This window comes from Odocoileus virginianus, chromosome 4, assembly GCF_023699985.2.
Source record: "Odocoileus virginianus isolate 20LAN1187 ecotype Illinois chromosome 4, Ovbor_1.2, whole genome shotgun sequence".
Lineage (NCBI taxonomy): Eukaryota > Metazoa > Chordata > Mammalia > Artiodactyla > Cervidae > Odocoileus > Odocoileus virginianus.
Window position 1 is genome coordinate 17362442 of NC_069677.1, and position 17520 is coordinate 17379961.

The 17520-nt window shown below is 37.9% G+C and overlaps 1 protein-coding gene across 3 annotated transcripts in view; it reads left to right on the forward strand.

Annotated features, from left to right (window-relative positions):
* Positions 1 to 17520, forward strand: part of FGF12 (fibroblast growth factor 12) — a 604572-nt gene that overhangs the window by 303824 nt on the left and 283228 nt on the right. The gene's annotated exons all lie outside the window — the stretch shown is intronic.

Sequence of the window (17520 nt, forward strand, 5' to 3'; positions counted from 1 at the left end):
AAAAATTAATAATGAAATAAATGAGATCAAAAACACTCTGGAGGGAACCATGAGTAGAATAACAGAGACAGAAGATAGGATAAGTGAGTTAGAAGATAAAATGGTGGAAATAAATGAAGCAGAGAGGAAAAAAGAAACAAGAATCAAAAAAAATGAGGACAACCTCAGGGACCTCTGGGACAATGTGAAACGCCCCAACATTCGAATCATAGGAGTCCCAGAAGAAGAAGACAAAAAGAAAGGCCATGAGAAGATACTCGAGGAGATAATAGCTGAAAACTTCCCTAAAATGGGGAAGGAAATAGCCAACCAAGTCCAAGAAACCCAGAGAGTCCCAAACAGGATAAACCCAAGGCGAAACACCCCAAGACACATATTAATCAAATTAACAAAGATCAAACACAAAGAACAAATATTAAAAGCAGCAAGGGAGAAACAACAAATAACACACAAAGGGATTCCCATAAGGATAACAGCTGATCTATCAATAGAAACCCTTCAGGCCAGAAGGGAATGGCAGGACATACTTAAAGTAATGAAAGAGAATAACCTACAACCTAGATTACTCTACCCAGCAAGGATCTCATTCAGATATGAAGGAGAACTCAAAAGCTTTACAGACAAGCAAAAGCTGAGAGAATTCACCACCACCAAACCAGCTCTTCAACAAATACTAAAGGATCTTCTCTAGATAGGAAACACAGAAAGATGGTATAAACGTGAACCCCAAACAACAAAATAAATGGCAACGGGACCATACCTATCAATAATTACCTTAAATGTAAATGGGTTGAATGCCCCAACCAAAAGACAAAGGCTGGCTGAATGGATACAAAAGCAAGACCCCTATATATGCTGTCTACAAGAGACCCACCTCAAAGCAAGGGACACATACAGACTAAAAGTGAAGGGCTGGAAAAAAATATTCCACGCAAACGGAGACCAAAAGAAAGCAGGAGTCGCAATACTCATATCAGATAAAATAGACTTTCAAATTAAGTCTGTGAAAAGAGACAGAGATGGACACTACAGAATGATCAAAGGAACAATCCAAGAAGAAGATATAACAATTATAAATAAATATGCACCCAACATAGGAGCACCGCAATATGTAAGGCAAACGCTAATGAATATGAAAGAGGAAATTAATAGTAACACAATAATAGTAGGAGACTTTAATACCCCACTCACAACTATGGATAGATCAACTAAACAGAAAGTGAGCAAGGAAACACAAACTTTAATGGACACAATGGACCAGCTAGACCTAATTGACATCTATAGGACGTTTCACCCCAAAACAATCAACTTCACCTTTTTCTCAAGTGCACACGGAACCTTCTCCAGAATAGATCACATCCTGGGCCATAAATCTAGTCTTGGTAAATTCAAAAAGATTGAAATCATTCCAGTCATCTTTTCTGATCACAGTGCAGTAAGATTAGATCTCAATTACAGGAAAAAAATTATTAAAAATTCAAAGATATGGAGGCTAAACAACACGCTTCTGAATAACCAACAAATCATAGAAGAAATCAAAAAAGAAATCAAAATATGCATATAAATGAATGAAAATGAAAACACAACAACCCAAAACCTATGGGGCACTGTAAAAGCAGTGCTAAGGGGAAGATTCATAGCATTACAGGCCTACCTCAAGAAACAAGAAAAAAGTCAAATAAATAACCTAACTCTACACCTAAAGCAACTAGAGGAGGAAGAAATGAAGAACCCCAGGGTTAGTAGAAGGAAAGAAATCTTAAAAATTAGGGCAGAAATAAATGCAAAAGAAACTAAAGAAATCATAGCAAAAATTAACAAAGCTAAAAGCTGGTTTTTTGAAAAAATAAACAAAATTGACAAACCATTAGCAAAACTCATTAAGAAACAAAGGGAGAAGAACCAAATTAACAAAATTAGAAATGAAAATGGAGAGATCACAACAGACAACACTGAAATACAAAGGATCATAAGAGACTACTACCAGCAGCTCTATGCCAATAAAATGGACAACTTGGAAGAAATGGACAAGTTCTTAGAGAAGTATAACTTTCCAAAACTGAACCAGGAAGAAATAGAAGATCTTAACAAACCCATCACAAGCAAGGAAATCGAAACTGTAATCAGAAATCTTCCAGCAAACAAAAGCCCAGGACCAGATGGCTTCACAGCTGAATTCTACCAAAAATTTAGAGAAGAGCTAACACCTATCTTACTCAAACTCTTCCAGAAAATTGCAGAAGAAGGTAAACTTCCAAACTCATTCTATGAGGCCACCATCACCCTAATTTGTTTATCTTCTTAAACAACCAGTTTTTAGGTATTTTTTTTAATCTTCACTATTGTTTCTTTCATTTATTTTTCATTTATTTCTGCTCAGATCTTTATGATTTCTTTCCTTCTATTAATTTTTTTGCTTCTTGTTTTTCTAGTTGTTTTAGGTATAGAGTTAAGTTGTCTATTCATTGTTTTTCTTGTTTTTTGAGGTAGGATTGTATTGCTATAAACTTCCCTCTTAGAACTGCCTTTGCTGCATCCCATAGGTTTTGAGTTGTCATGTTTTCATTGTCATTTGTTTCTAGAAATTTTTTGATTTCCCTTTTGATTTCTTCAGTAACCTGTTGGTTATTTAGAAACGTGTTGTTTAATCTCCATGTGTTTGTGTTTCTTACAGTTTTTTTTCTTGTAATTGATATCTAGTATAATAGCATTGTAGTCGGAATTGATGTGATTTCAATTTCCTTAAATTTACCGAGGTTTGATTTGTGACTCAAGATATGGTCTATCCTGGAGAATGTTCCATGTGCACTTGAGAAGAAGGTGTGTTCTTCTGCATTTGGATGGAATGTCCTGAAGATATCAATGAGATCCATCTCATCTAATGTATCATTTAAGACTTGTGTTTCCTTATTAATTTTCTGTTTTGATGATCTGTCCATTGGTATGAGTGGGTTGTTAAAGTCTCCTACTAATATTGTGTTACTGTCAACTTCTGCTTTTATGTCTGTTAGTGTTTGTCTATGTATTGAGGCACTCCTATGTTGGGTGCATAGATATTTACAATTGTTATGTCTTCATTTTGGATTAATCCCTTGACCATCATTCCTTATCTCTTGTAATCTTCTTCATTTTAAGGTCTATTTTGTCTGATATGAGGATTGCGACTACAGCTTTCTTTTGCTTCCCATTTGCATGGAATATAGTTTTCCATCCTCTCACTTTCAGTCTATATGTGTCTTGAGGACTCAAGTGGGTTTCTTGTAGACAGCATATATATGGGTCTTGTTTTTGTATCCATTCAGCCAGTCTGGGTCTTTTGGTTAGAGAATTTAATCCATTTACATTTAAAGTAATTATTGATATATATGTTCCCATTGCCATTTCTTAATTGTTTGAGATTGATTTTGTAGATTTTTTTCCTCTCTTGTATTTCTTGACTGTATAAGTCCCTTTAACATTTGTTGTAAAGCTGGTTTGGTGGTACTGAATTCTCTTAAATTTTGTTTGTCTGAAAAGCTTTTTATTTCTCCATCGATTGTGAATGAGATCCTTGCCAAGTATAGGAATCTTGGTTGTAGATTTTCCCCTTTCAGTACTTTAAATATATCCTGCCATTCCCTTCTGGCCTGCAGAGTTTCTGCTGAAAGATCAGCTGTTAAGCATATGGGGTTTCCCTTGTATGTTACTTGTTGCTTCTCCCTTGCTGCTTTTATTTTATTTTTTTTCATTTATTTTTATTAGTTGGAGGCTAATTACTTTACAATATTGTAGTGGCTTTTGTCATACATTGACATGAATCAGCCATGGATTTACATGTATTCCCCATCCCGATCCCCCCTCCCACCTCCCTCTCGACCCGATCCCTCTGGCTCTTCCCAGTGCACCAGGCCCGAGCACTTGTCTCATGCATCCAACCTGGGCTGGTGATCTGTTTCACCCTAGATAATATACATGTTTCGATGCTGTTCTCTTGAAACATCCCACCCTCGCCTTCTCCCACAGAGTCCAAAAGTCTGTTCTATACATCTGTGTCTCTTTTTCTGTTTTGCATATAGGGTTATCGTTACCATCTTTCTAAATTCCATACATATGTGTTAGTATACTGTAATGGTCTTTATCTTTCTGGCTTACTTCACTCTGTATAATGGGCTCCAGTTTCATCCATCTCATTAGAACTGATTCAAATGAATTCTTTTTAATGGCTGAGTAATATTCCATGGTGTATATGTACCACAGCTTCCTCATCCATTCGTCTGCTGATGGGCATCTAGGTTGCTTCCATGTCCTGGCTATTATAAACAGTGCTGTGATGAACATTGGGGTGCATGTGTCTCTTTCAGATCTGGTTTCCTTGGTGTGTATGCCCAAAAGTGGGATTGCTGGGTCATATGGCAGTTCTATTTCCAGTTTTTTAAGAAATCTCCACACTGTTTTCCATAGTGGCTGTACTAGTTTGCATTCCCACCAACCGTCTGATCTCGGAAGCTAAGCAGGGTCGGGCCTGGTTAGTACTTGGATGGGAGACCGCCTGGGAATACCGGGTGCTGTAGGCTTTAGTCTATGGCCATACCACCCTGAATGTGCCTGATCTCGTCCCTTGCTGCTTTTAATATTCTTTCTTTGTGTTTAGTGTTTGTTAGTTTGATTAGTATGTGTCTTGGCATGTTTCTCCTTGGGTTTGTCCTGTATGGGCCTCTCTTTGCCTCTTGGACTTGATTGATATTTTCTTCTCTATGTTGGGGAAATGTTCAACTATAATCTCTTCAAAAATTTTCTCATACCCTTTCTTTTTCTCTTCTTTTGGGAGCCCTGTAATTCAAATGTTGATGTATTTGATATTGTCCCAGAGGTCTCTGAGACTATCGGTTCTTTTCATTCTTTTTACTTTATTCTGCTCTTCAGAAGTTATTTCCAGCATTTTATTTTCCAGCTCACTGAGTCATTCTTCTGCTTCAGATTTTCTGCTGTTGATTCCTTTTAGAATGTTTTGGGGCATCCCTGTTCGCTCAGAAGGTAAAGCATCTGCATGCACTGCAGGAGACCCAGGTTTGATCCCTGGGTCAGGAAGATCCCCTGACGAAGGAAATGGCAATCCACTCTAGTACTCTTGCCTGGAAAATCCCATGGATAGAGGAGCCTGGTAGGCTACAGTCCATGGGATCACAATGAGTTGAACATGACTGAGCAACTTCACTTTCTTTCCTTTAGAGTATTTTTAATTTCAGTAGTTGTGTTGTTTGTCTCTGTATGTTTATTCTTTAATTCTTCTAGGTCTTTGTTAATTGATTCTTGTATTTTCTCCATTTTGCTTTCAAGGTTTTTGATCATCTTTACTATCATTATTCTGAATTCTTTTTCAGGTAGTTTGCCTATTTCCTCTTGATTTATTTGAACTTCTGTGTTTCTAGTTTGTTCCTTGATTTGTGTAGTATTTCTGTGCCTTTTCGTTATTTTTTTTTAACTTATTATGTTAGAGATGTCCTTTTTCCAGGCTTCAAGGAAAGTTGAATTCTTTCCTTGAAGAAGGTTGAATTCTTTCTTCCTTTTGGTCTGCCCTCCTTCAGTTGGTCCAGTGGTTTGTGTAAGCTTCATAGAGGGTGAGATTTGTGCTGAGTTTTTGTTTGTTTGTTTTTCTTTTGGTTGGCAAGGGGGTGGTAATCCTGTCTGCTGATGATTGGGTCTGTATTTTTGTTTTGTTTGTTGCTTAGATGAGGCATCCTGCACAGGGTGGTTGGATGATGCTGCGTTTTGTATTCAAGTGGTTTTGGTTGTGTGAGTTCTCACTGTTTCATACTCCCTAGGGTTAGTTCTGTGGTCGTCTAGGGTCTTGGAGTCAATGCTCCCACTCCAAAGGCTCAGGGCGTGATCTCTGGTCAGGAATAAGGATTGCACAAGTGGTTTGTTATGGGATTAAGTGAGATTAAAATAAATATACAAAAACGAGAAACCAAAATGAACCCCTAACAAATGGTAGTTACAAAATCAGGCAAATAATAATTAAAATAATGGAATATGCACATATACATATACACCCATGTGCAAAGTCAAAACCGTCCAACAAAAGTAAAGTACAGCAGATTGACCCAGTGAACAAAGGAAATAAAAAATTGTATTTACCAGTTAAGAACAAAACTACTAAGGCACAAACCAGAAAACAAAACTAAAGCAAGATGCCAAGTGGGGAATAAAGCACTGAAAACAAAACTAACAAATATGTTGAGAGGAAAGGAGAGAAAGGTAGATATGCAAAGTTAAATAGAGGTAGATAAAAAAGATTTCTACACATTAAAGATTAACTGCAAAGGTTAAAGAACAGTAGGAAAGGCATACAAAGGAATAAATGTAGAAAAAATGTAATACGTTTAAAAGGATTAAAAATTAATATTATAAAAAAGAAAAGAAAAAAAATGGAAGAAGAAAAAGGGAGACAGAAAAAGATATCCAAAAGAATCTACAGAACAAGTCAAAACATAAGACTAATAAATGTTTTTCTTGAATCACTGGTGTCAGAGTCCTTTGCCTCGCTGGGAGTCACAGTCCACCTCACCTCCCCAGGATTCCCTCCAGCACTGTGCTGATCTCTGGACCTGCTGTGGGGGCAGCTCAGATTCTAATCTGGTCCTACTCCTGTGTGTTCCTGCCTCCAGTGTCCACAGTCATCAGAACTAGTGTGTTTTCTTTTGTGGGAGCTCTCAATGACCTTCTATATATTCCATAGATATGGAGTTTGCCTAGTTGATTGTGTGGATTTAATCTGCAGCTTGTGCAGCTGGTGGGAAGGTTTTGGGTCTTCTTCCTTAGCCACACTGTCCCTGGGTTTCAATTGTGGTTTTTTTTTTTTCCACTTCTACATGTGGGTCGCCCCCTGGGGTTTGCTCCTGAGGCTGCCCTGGAGGGTTTGGGTTTGCCCCTGTGAGGGCCAGGCGTGGAGGTGGTGCGGCTGCTTGGGTCGCAGGGGTTCTGGCAGCACCAGGTACTCAGGGGGGTCGGCAGCTAGGGCAGTAGGAAATATTGTGCTCTAGAAGGGTATTTGGCCAATATGCTCCAGTATTCTTGCCTGGAGAACCCCCTCTCCCTGACAGAGTAGCCTGGCAGGCCACAATCTACAGGGTCGCAACGAGTTGGACAAGACCGAAGTGACCCTGGGCGCATAGACACAAGACTGTTTTGCCTGTGGCAGCTCTGCCCCAGTGTGAGTTGAGTGTGAAGGTGTCACAGCTGCTTGGCTTTCGGGGACCCTGGCGGTGCCAAGTGTGCAGGGACACGGACTGCCTCTGCCGCAGGAGTTATGGCCCTATCAGAGTCTTTTTCTGAGCCTCTTGTACCTGGCGATCAGAAGGCCTCTTTGGCCAGCCTTTCTCTGTAGCTCTGCCCCGTTCAGGCACTTCGGGGGCTCCCTTGCCTGGGGTCTTTCTCTGTTGTTCAGCACGTCAGGCACATAGAGGGGCCCCCCTGGCTGGGGTCCCACTCTGTAGACTGGCGTGTCAGGCACTTAAAGGGGCACCCCGGGTGGGGTCCCACTCTGTAGTTCAGTGCATCAGGCGTTTGATGGGCCAGCCTCTCTATTGTTCAGCTGCTGATGCTGGCTGTGGGGGAGAGAGTGGCTACGGTGATGGGCTCCACCGCCTGCGTGTGACTCAGCAGTATTTCCTTGCTTCCATGGCTGCCTGGCTTTCCTCCACTGGCATTTCCCACCATGATCTCCTCCCTCACATCCCCTCAATCAGTGTCTCTGCAGTCAACAGCAGCCCTCGCTCTGGGACTGCTCCACAGTCCCTAAACTCCAGCTCTCAGCCGCTACGCCTTCCAGGGCACCAGTGTTCCTGTCGGGGTGTGTGTGGCTGCTTCAAGGACTGTCTGATTCTCATTCTGTATAGGCTGCCACAGATCAGCTGTTCCACTCTCAGCCTTAAATGTTTCTCCTCTGACTCAGACGATTGCCCGGATGTGGGGCTCGGCCCCCTGCTTCAGTTCCCCCACCTGCCAAGGGCAGGTCCAGTCCTGCTAACACTCCTGTTTTTCCCCCTAGTTCTTTCTTCCTACCAGGTTGTGCGTGGTTCTATGTATTCTTTTCCACTGGTCAGGTACTCCTGCCTGCTCTCAGCTGGGGTTCTGCATGCCCTTCTGTGTCTGAGCTGTATTCCTGATGTGTCCGTGGAGAGAGATGTACTCCATGTCCACCTGCTCCTCCGCCATCTTGTTCTCCCCTACTCTGCATTCTGAAGATAATACTTTGTATACAGTAAAGTAAAAATTGTCAGGCAAGAAGTTCAATGGTTATCTTCTCAAATTCCTAACTTCATCAATGTGACAACTTGCAAGCTACCTTCTGATGTCTCTTCATCTTCCCCACTGTGGTTTGGGATATTTAGTTTTAAATTATTTTGTAAGACTTTCTCAGTATATAAGTTTTTTCAAATTGGTTTTAAATTTTCTGGAGTTGTGATTCTCCTTTTTTATTCTAAAAAGTAATATCAAAGATACAGATTTCAAAGCTGTGAATATGTACATAGATTTAAATATTTCCTGCTTTCTACTGTAAATTGAGTCTCCATGTTTGTCTATGATTACTCATAGTAGTAATTGTCTATCTTGTAGGAGACAACTGCATCTTCAGGACAAATAAATATTTTCACACTCTCCATGATGGACCTCACAGTTTACCTACAGAAACCCTTCTGTGCAGGGAACTCATTGAATTGCTAACACTATTCTTTGCCCTCCTAATCCTTTTCCTTTGTTGAGCTCATTAACTTTTGGTTACTTTAAAGTATCCTACCTCAATGTGGGATCTTTCTTGAAGAGAGCAGCATCCAGAAGGATCAGTGACCATCCTCTGTACAATACACTGTGGTTTTGACTCACACCTTAGGGGCTTTTATTTATTTATTTATTAAATATTTGTTTGTCTGCCTTGGGTCTTAGTTACACCACACAGGATCTTTGTTGCATCATGAAGGGTCTTTTGTTGCAGCGCATGAACTCTAGTTGTGGCACATGGGGTCAATAGTTGCAGCACACAGGCTTCAATAGTTGTGGCACACAGGGTTAGTGGATCTGTGGCATGTGGGATCTTGGTTCTCTGACCAGGGATCGAACCCATGTCTCCTGCTTTGCAAGGTGGATTTTTAACCACTGGACCAGAAGGGAAGTCCTCTTAGGGGCTTTTTACACTGGCCTTTCCTTACTCACATTTTCATAGGTTTATATGTTTTCTTTGCCTTAATCTATAATGCTACAGCTATGGTAACAATAGCATTTGCCCTTTCAACTGTTCGTTAAGTGTCACCTTTGATCAGTTATGTAGACTTTGTGAAACACGTTCATGCTGTATGAAAGAAAGCTCTGTGCTTCCTTCACAGGGTTGTCCTGATATGCTTCCTTTGACAGTCTCCTTGAATCTTGCTCCATTTTACTGTTAATTTTCCCCACTAGTAATGAGTTTCACCATTCATTAAGCTTACCCTTTTACTTTCTTATTAAAAAAAAAAAGTTTTTCCATGTTTTGCCTTGGATACATCCAATAGTGATTTTGATTCATTCTCTACCCCAGCAATGCTGACTGTAACCATTTTATAGAATACTCATTTCCACTCTGAAAACCTTCCTCTTGTGGTTTTTGCCTCCTGATCTTGACTTGAATGTCTGTGCTGATGGGGAACTCAGGTTTGATGTTTAGTCTGTACTTCCTTGTATATAACTGCTTATGGAATCCAAGTTTACCTCTGGACACATAAGATACCTATTTTTTCAATAAGGACATTTCCAATACTTGATGACAGACATAAGCTTTCCTCATTTCTCTACCCCTGGCTCTAGTTATTAAGCTAGTACTTCAAATTATGTCATGATCGCCAGAGAACAACATGAATGCCTGTGACTTGAATTCTGAGTGGACTTAACTCATGGGTTATCTTAACCTTTCTAACACTTTAAGGGTATAAATGATCATCTTTTAAATTCATATTGTGGATTCATCATCTAAAAAGTTATGAAGAGAGCTTTGGATTTGGTGTCAGTTAAACTAAATTTGAATTCTTGACAAGACTCATTCTTCAGTTTTTTCTGACTTACAGTTTTTTCATTGTACACGTGGATAGCAATATTGGCCTTGTATGGTTATCCTGAGGATTAAGTAAATGAACCTGTATAGAGCTGGTGCCTAGGAAGTCTTATTTTCCCTTCTCTTTCCTACCCTATCCTTTCTTTCCTACCCTATCCTTTCTTTCCTTCTAATACCTAAAGAAAATTAAGTATAGTTGATTTACAATATTATATTAGTTTCAGGTGTATAGCAGTGATTCATTATTTTTATAGTTTATACTCCATTAAAATTAATACAAGATAATGGATGTAATTCCTTGTGTAATACAATATATCCTTGTTGCTTATCTATTGCATATAGTAGTTTGTGTCTCTAATACGATACCCCCAGTGTGTTCCTCCTATTTCCCTCTCCCTCCTGGTAACCTCTAGTTTGTTTTCTAAATCTGTGAGTTTGTTTCTATTTTGCTATTTACATTAATTTGTATTATATTTTAGATATAAATGATTTCACATGGTATTTGTCTTTTCTGTCTGATTTATTTCATGAGCATAATATTCTCTAGGTCTATCTATCTTGCTACAAATGACAGAATTTCATTCTTTTTTAATGACTTAGTAATATTCTGTTATGGTGCTTCCCAGGTAGCTCAGTGGTAAAGAGTCTGCCTGTCAATGCAGGAGATACAGGTTTGATCCCTGGGCCAGGAATATCTGCTGGAGGAGGAAATGGCAACCCACTCCAGTAATTTTGCTGGGAATATCCCATAGACAGAGGAGCCTGGTGGGCTGTAGTCCATGGGATCACACAGAATCAGACATGACTGAGTGACTAAGCACACACAGATAGAATATTCTATTATATATATAATCATATCATTTTAATCGAGTCATCTATTGATGGACACTTGGTTTGCTTCCATGTCGTGGCTATTATAAGTAGAGCTGCTATGAACATCAGGGATTGATGTGTCTTTTTGAATTAGTGTTTCCATTTTTTGTGGAGATATACCTGGGAGTAGAATTGCTGGGTTGTATGGTAGTTCTATTTTTAGCTTTTTGAGAAGTCTTAATACTGTTTTCTATAGTGGGTGTGCCAGTTTGCATTTGCACCAACAGTGTACATCTTTGGCAACATTTGTTATTTGTAGACTTTTTGATGATAGCCATTCTGAGATGTGTGAAGTGATAGTTTTTAATTTTCATTTCTCTAATAATTAGTGATATTGAGCATCTTTTTACATGTTTATTAGTCATCTTTATGTCTTCTTTGGGAAACTGTACCTTTAGGTTCACTACCCATTTATTAGATTGAATTATTTGTTTTTTTAAATATTGAGTTGTATGAGCTATTTATATATTTTGGCTACTAACCCCTTGTCAGTTATATAATTTCCAAATATTCTCTCCCACTCTGTTGTTTATCGTTTTGTCAATGATATCCTTTGCTGTGCAAAAGCTTTTAAGTTTAATTATGTCCCATTTGTTTATTTTTGCTTGTATTTCTTTTGCCTTTGGAGACAGATCCAAAAAATATATAAATATTGCTGAAATGTATGTCAAAATGTTCTGCCTATGTTCTTCTCTAGGAGTTTTATGGTTTCTGACCATACATTTAGGTCTTTAATCCGTTTTGAGTTTATTTTTATATATGGTATGAGAAAAAGGTCTAATCTCATTGTTTTACTGTAGATGTCCAGTTTTACCAGCAGAACTTATTGACGAGACTGTCTTTTCTCCATGATATATTCTTGCCCCCTTTGTTGTAGATTAATTGACCATAGGTATGTAAGTTTATTTCTGGGCTCTTTATTCTGTTCCATTGATATGTTTCTTTTTATGCCAGTACTTTACAGTTTTATTTACTGTAGCTTTGTAGTATAGTCTAAAGTCTGAGAGAGTGACAACTCCAGCTATGTTTTTTTTTCCTCTCAAGATTGCTTTGGCAATTTGGGGTCTTTTATGGTTCCATATGAATATTAGGATTATTTTTTACAGTTCTGTGAAATGTAATAGGATTTCTATCAGGATTGCATTAAACCTGTAGATTGATTTGGGTAGTATGGTCATTTTAGCAATTTTAATTTTTCCACTCCTAGAGCATAGGGTATTGTTGCATTTCTTTGCATCATCTTCAGCTTCCTTTATCCGTGTTCTCAGAGTGCAGGTCATTCACCTCCTTGGTTAAGTTTATTCCAAGATATTTTTAATTTTTATGTGACTTTAAACAGTTGCTTTTTTTAACTTTCTCTTTTCTAATAGTTCACTATCGTGTATACAATAGCAACAAATTTCTGTGTATTAATTTTGTATCCTGAAACTTTGCTCAATTTATTTATTAGTTCTAATAGTTTTGAGGTGAAGCCTTTAGGGTTTTCTATATAAATACCATGCTATCTGCAAATAGTTATAATTCATTCTTCCTTTTCAATTTGTGTATCTTTTCTTTTTTCTTGTCTGGTTGCTGCAGCCAACATTTCATATGTTAAATAAAAGTGGTAAGAGTGAGTATCTTGTCTTATTCATGAATTTAGCAGGAAGGCTTTCCGTTTTTTGAGTATGATGTTCAGTTCAGTTCAGTTGCTCAGTCGTGTCTAACTCTTTGTGACTCCATGAACTGCAGCACACCAGGCCTCCCTGTCCATCACCAACTCCCAGAGTTTATTCAAACTCATGTCCATTGAGTCAGTGATGCCACCCAACCATCTCATCCTCTGCCATCCCCTTCTTCTGCCTTCAATCTTTCCAGCATCAGGGTCTTTTCAAATGAGTCAGGTCTTCACATCAGGTGGCCAAAGTATTGGAGTTTCAGCTTCAGCATCAGTCCTTCTAAAGAACATTCAGGACTGATCTCCTTTAGGATGGATACGTTGGATCTCCTTGCAGTCCAAGGGACTCTCAAGAGTCTTCTCCAACATCACAGTTCAAAAGCATCAATTCTTCAGCACTCAGCTTTCTTTATAGTCCATCACTGAGATAATTTACAACTAGCATCTAGATAACTAGATATGGTTCATTCTCTGGCGTTTACAGCTGCAGACTTATTATATTAGAAGTTTCTATGAGAGTGTTTTCCTATATAGTTTATAGCCTGATTCTGTTTGGTAGAGAACATTTTTTCACTTGACAGTCAGGAAAACTTTTAAGTGTGGATGGATTATTCAAAATCCTGATAAAAAAAGAAAGGTATACCTCTTTCTTGAGTTAAATGAACTTCCCAACTCCACATCTCTTCTTATCTGATTCCTTAAACTATGACTTTGCAACTCATTTAAGGGAATAACCCTTCTCCTTTCAAGAATGTTGTGGGTTTTACACTAGGATTTTGTCATTGTAGCACCATCAGAAAAAAGTAGCCTGACATCTGTGCTAGGTTCATAAAGAGGACAAGAGAAAACACATTGCTAGATTAAGGCCATGTGTTTTCCTTTATATTTGTGTCTTTCTTTCTTTCTCTTTTTTTTTCATAGCCAATACTTACCTGATGCTATCAGAGATTAAAGATGAAACCACTATTAATAAAAGTATGCCTAAGGTAAAACACAAGACTGTTCTCACTCATTCTGAACATTTAATACTTTCAAATCAAATTAAATCAACACACATTTACAGAGTGTCTACTATTGTCAAAGTAATGTACTAGATCCTCACGGGTACAAAAAAATGTAAATCATGATTCTCCTCAATTCTGTTTCTACTTTTAACACAAAGTCAACATTCTTTCCCTAGCTTTTTTCCTCAGAAAATAATAAATGCTTCTGGTTACTTATCTTTTAAAAGCTAGCTATGGCTATTTCCTTGTCTTTTTCCTTTTTAGGAATGAGAGGAAGAACTGTCAAAATGAAGAGAATAGAATGGATCTTTTCTCCATTGCTGTCTTAGCATATTCAACTCACTGGAGATCATTTTCTAGCTTACTTTTTAAAGAAATTTCTTTTCTGTGGTCTCTAGTGATTACAATATGTATATATTGTCTAGAATGGATTAATGACCTCATGAGATCCCTTCTAGCTAATACTGTATGTTTAAAAAGTAATATCCTATCCAAAACATTACAAAAATATCATTACTCTTTCTTGCTTCAAATGCTATTTAAATAAATATGCTTATACAATCATCTTATTCTTTGCTGGATATCTGACCACTTAAATGCATATCTATATCTATCTATCTATCTATTCATCTATCCATCTTGGCTTTGATTGCATAAACAAACAGCCATCTACACCAATATACTCTTGATTTCATGTTGCATATGGTGAATTAGTGGGCAAAATTAATCATAGGAGAATATAATTTTATGTGAAAATAATTGGTAAGTGAATCACTTAGAAGTTTATTAAGTGCTTTCATTTACTACTGTGGATTTCTCTAACATTTTCTTGTCTCCACAGTATTCCAAAAGGAAGCTTGCCAGATATTTTTATCTTGAGCTATTTTGTTTAGCTAACAATGTGAATTTAGAGATTTGTAGATGAACGATGCTACTTTTCAGCTATCCATCCATCTACTCATCTACCCATTCATTCATTTTTTCACTTATTCATACAGTTCTTTGTTTCAGAAACCAATGCTATCTTTTCAACATATTACTTTAAATAATCTAAGTCATTTTACTGGCAAACAAAGTTAGGCTCAGACAAAGTAACTTTATGCAAGGAAAGATTATTTTAAATCACCTATTCTTTCTAATTTACATTTCTTTAAACATTTTTGATTGATTTACTTTTTGGCTGTGCTGGATCTTCATTGCTGTGTGGACTTTCTCATGGGGGCTGCTCTCCAGTGACAGGGTGCATGCTTCTTATTGTGGTGGCTTCTCTTGTTGTGGAGCGCAGGCTCTAGGGCACAGGGGTTTCAGTAGTTGCTACATGAAGGCTTAGTAGTTTCATTTCCTGGGCTCTAAGAGCACAGGCTCAGTAGTTGTGACATACAGGCTTAGTTGCTCTGCAGAACATGGGATACTCCCAGACCAGGGATTGAAACTGTGTCTCCTGCACTGATGGATTCTTATCACTGAGCCACAAAGGAAGCCCTCTTATTTACATTTTAATTTTAGAGAATTCTAAACTATTTGGACTACAAATGACCTTACTGGTCACCACTTCCATTTGATCCCCTGAAAATTTTCTCTAGCCAGTTTGGATATTTCAGTTATTTCCAATATAGTCTTATTAAATATCAAATAAATATCCAATAAAATCTTATTAAATATCAAATAGGATCAATGGAGTCTTTCACTAATGGTTACTTTCACAGAGCCCAGTGCTACATGCACATGGGACAAAATATGAATTTATGACAGTTTTAATAATATAATTTGAATGTCAGTCATGTGCTGGATGCTGGAAGAGACTGCTATTTCAACAAGATCCATTCCCTGAAAATTTGGAATCTAAATTTAGAAATGGAGCAGCTAGGTCCATGGAGAAAGCGGCTCAGTACAGATGGGTGACAGCATGAATTTTAGGATTATCAAACCATTTTAAGGTCATTTTGATCATAGTCTGAACCTTTAAAAATTAATCATTTTATCAATTCTGTGGTCTCTTTTTTCATTATTGTTATATTCCTTTTCTTCTCTGAATGTGGTGGTTGTGTGTGTGTGTGTGTGTGTGTGTGTGTGTGTATGTGTATGAGAGGGGGTGGTGGGATTGAGAGAAGAGAGAGAGAGAAAGATAAAAGCTGAAACTATACACCTAAATACAGGGGGTGGAAGTTGGTCAGTGCAAAAATCTGGATACCATGTGGCCTCTAAGGATATCCAATTTTAATAGATAGATGGGATTTAGACAGATTTTAGAGTATTTATAAAGCAAAATGATCAAGTTGGAAATGAGGAGGTTACCCTTGAATTAGCTGAGTTTGTTTCTTTGTATAAGAATAGATGTTTCATTTTTACTTAAAAAGATTGATGGGTGGTTGGATAAACTCATGAATTAATTCATTAAAGTATTTATTGAGTGTCTGCTATTTACTAATATTTAAGGAACTGGAGATAGGAAAGTAAATAAAAAAGACAAACTTCTTGTCATTATGGGTTTTACATTCTTATGAGGATCTTCAAGCTACATTCCTCATCTAGAAGGAAGAGGTATCACTGAAGCAGTGGCACTGGAAATTAGGAAAGGGTAAAAATGATGGAGAATCAATTGGGGGCAGTTTTTAAAGATCCTCAATCCAGCTAGGGAGGAAAATAACCAAGGGCCAGATATGTGTTTCAAGTCAAACCAATGTACATTTTTTTTAGGAATGCGAAGGGAAGAAGTGTAACTTTATAAATTTATAACTTAAAAATTTCTCTAATTTCTGTTTGGATTTAGGTTTTCTGTAGTTTTCTCATGAAGCTCAACTTAAATTACTAACCTAAGGAGGTGAATGTTTGGAGGCTGCAATCTCAGAACCAAAGATACCGTCTCATGCCAGGAGTGAGACGACAACCACCTTAGTCCTAGGCACAGAGAGAGGTAAAAGCTATGGAGGGAGAAGATTTGGGACACTTAAGGCCCGCACTCCTTTCCCACACAGAGTGATCTCTTCAAGGTCATTTACAAGGTGTGAAATCCTGCTCAGGGAGGGCTGAAGTCAGAGAATGAAAGAACATATTACATTCTCATCTTTTCTTTGTGCAGGTTTAGTTACTTAGGGTTGTCTGACTCTTTTGTGACCCCATGGACTGAGGCACACCAGGCTCCTCTGTCCATGGGATTTCCCAGGCAAGAATACTGGAGTGGGCTGCCATTGCCTTCTTCAGGGGCTCTTACTGACCCACGGATCGAACCAGGGTCTCCTGCATTGCAAGCAGTCTCCTATATTAAAAGTGGATTCTTTACTGACTGAGTCACCAGGGAAATTTTTTCTTTATGTGAGCTCAGTTGGGCCATGAGAAACACTGAAGTCAGAAGGCCTAGATTAAACTCATGTATCTTAACTCATCTGTTGTGGGGTCTTGGGAGATTACATCACTTATTAGAGTCTCATTTTGTAAATTAGGTTATTATTATCTCCTTAATTTTCCTTCCAAGATTGTTGAAAGCCTTAATAAGATAATACATGGGAAGATGATTTCTAAACAGTAAAAAGACTATCAATGCTAATGATGATTATATTCTTATTTTATAAATTGAATTACATGGTTATTTATGGCATCATGCTTCTGTTGACATACAGTGTAACATTGAGGGTAAAAAAGAAGCTCTGGAAATAATTAAATTAGTAAAATTTGAATCCTGCCATTTCTTGACTGGGTGGCTGACTAAGCAACTTAACCTCTCCATGTGTCAGTTTCTTCATTTATAAAATGAGAATAATGACAGAACATACCTTATAGGGAGGATTCAATGTATCAATAATTGCAGGTCACTCAGAACTCTGCAGGGAGTTTAGCCCTGGCTCACCATAGTTATAGCTTATATTTCTTATTAAAACAGACATTCTTTAAAACATTAATAATTTCTTTACTTGGGCAATAAGGAT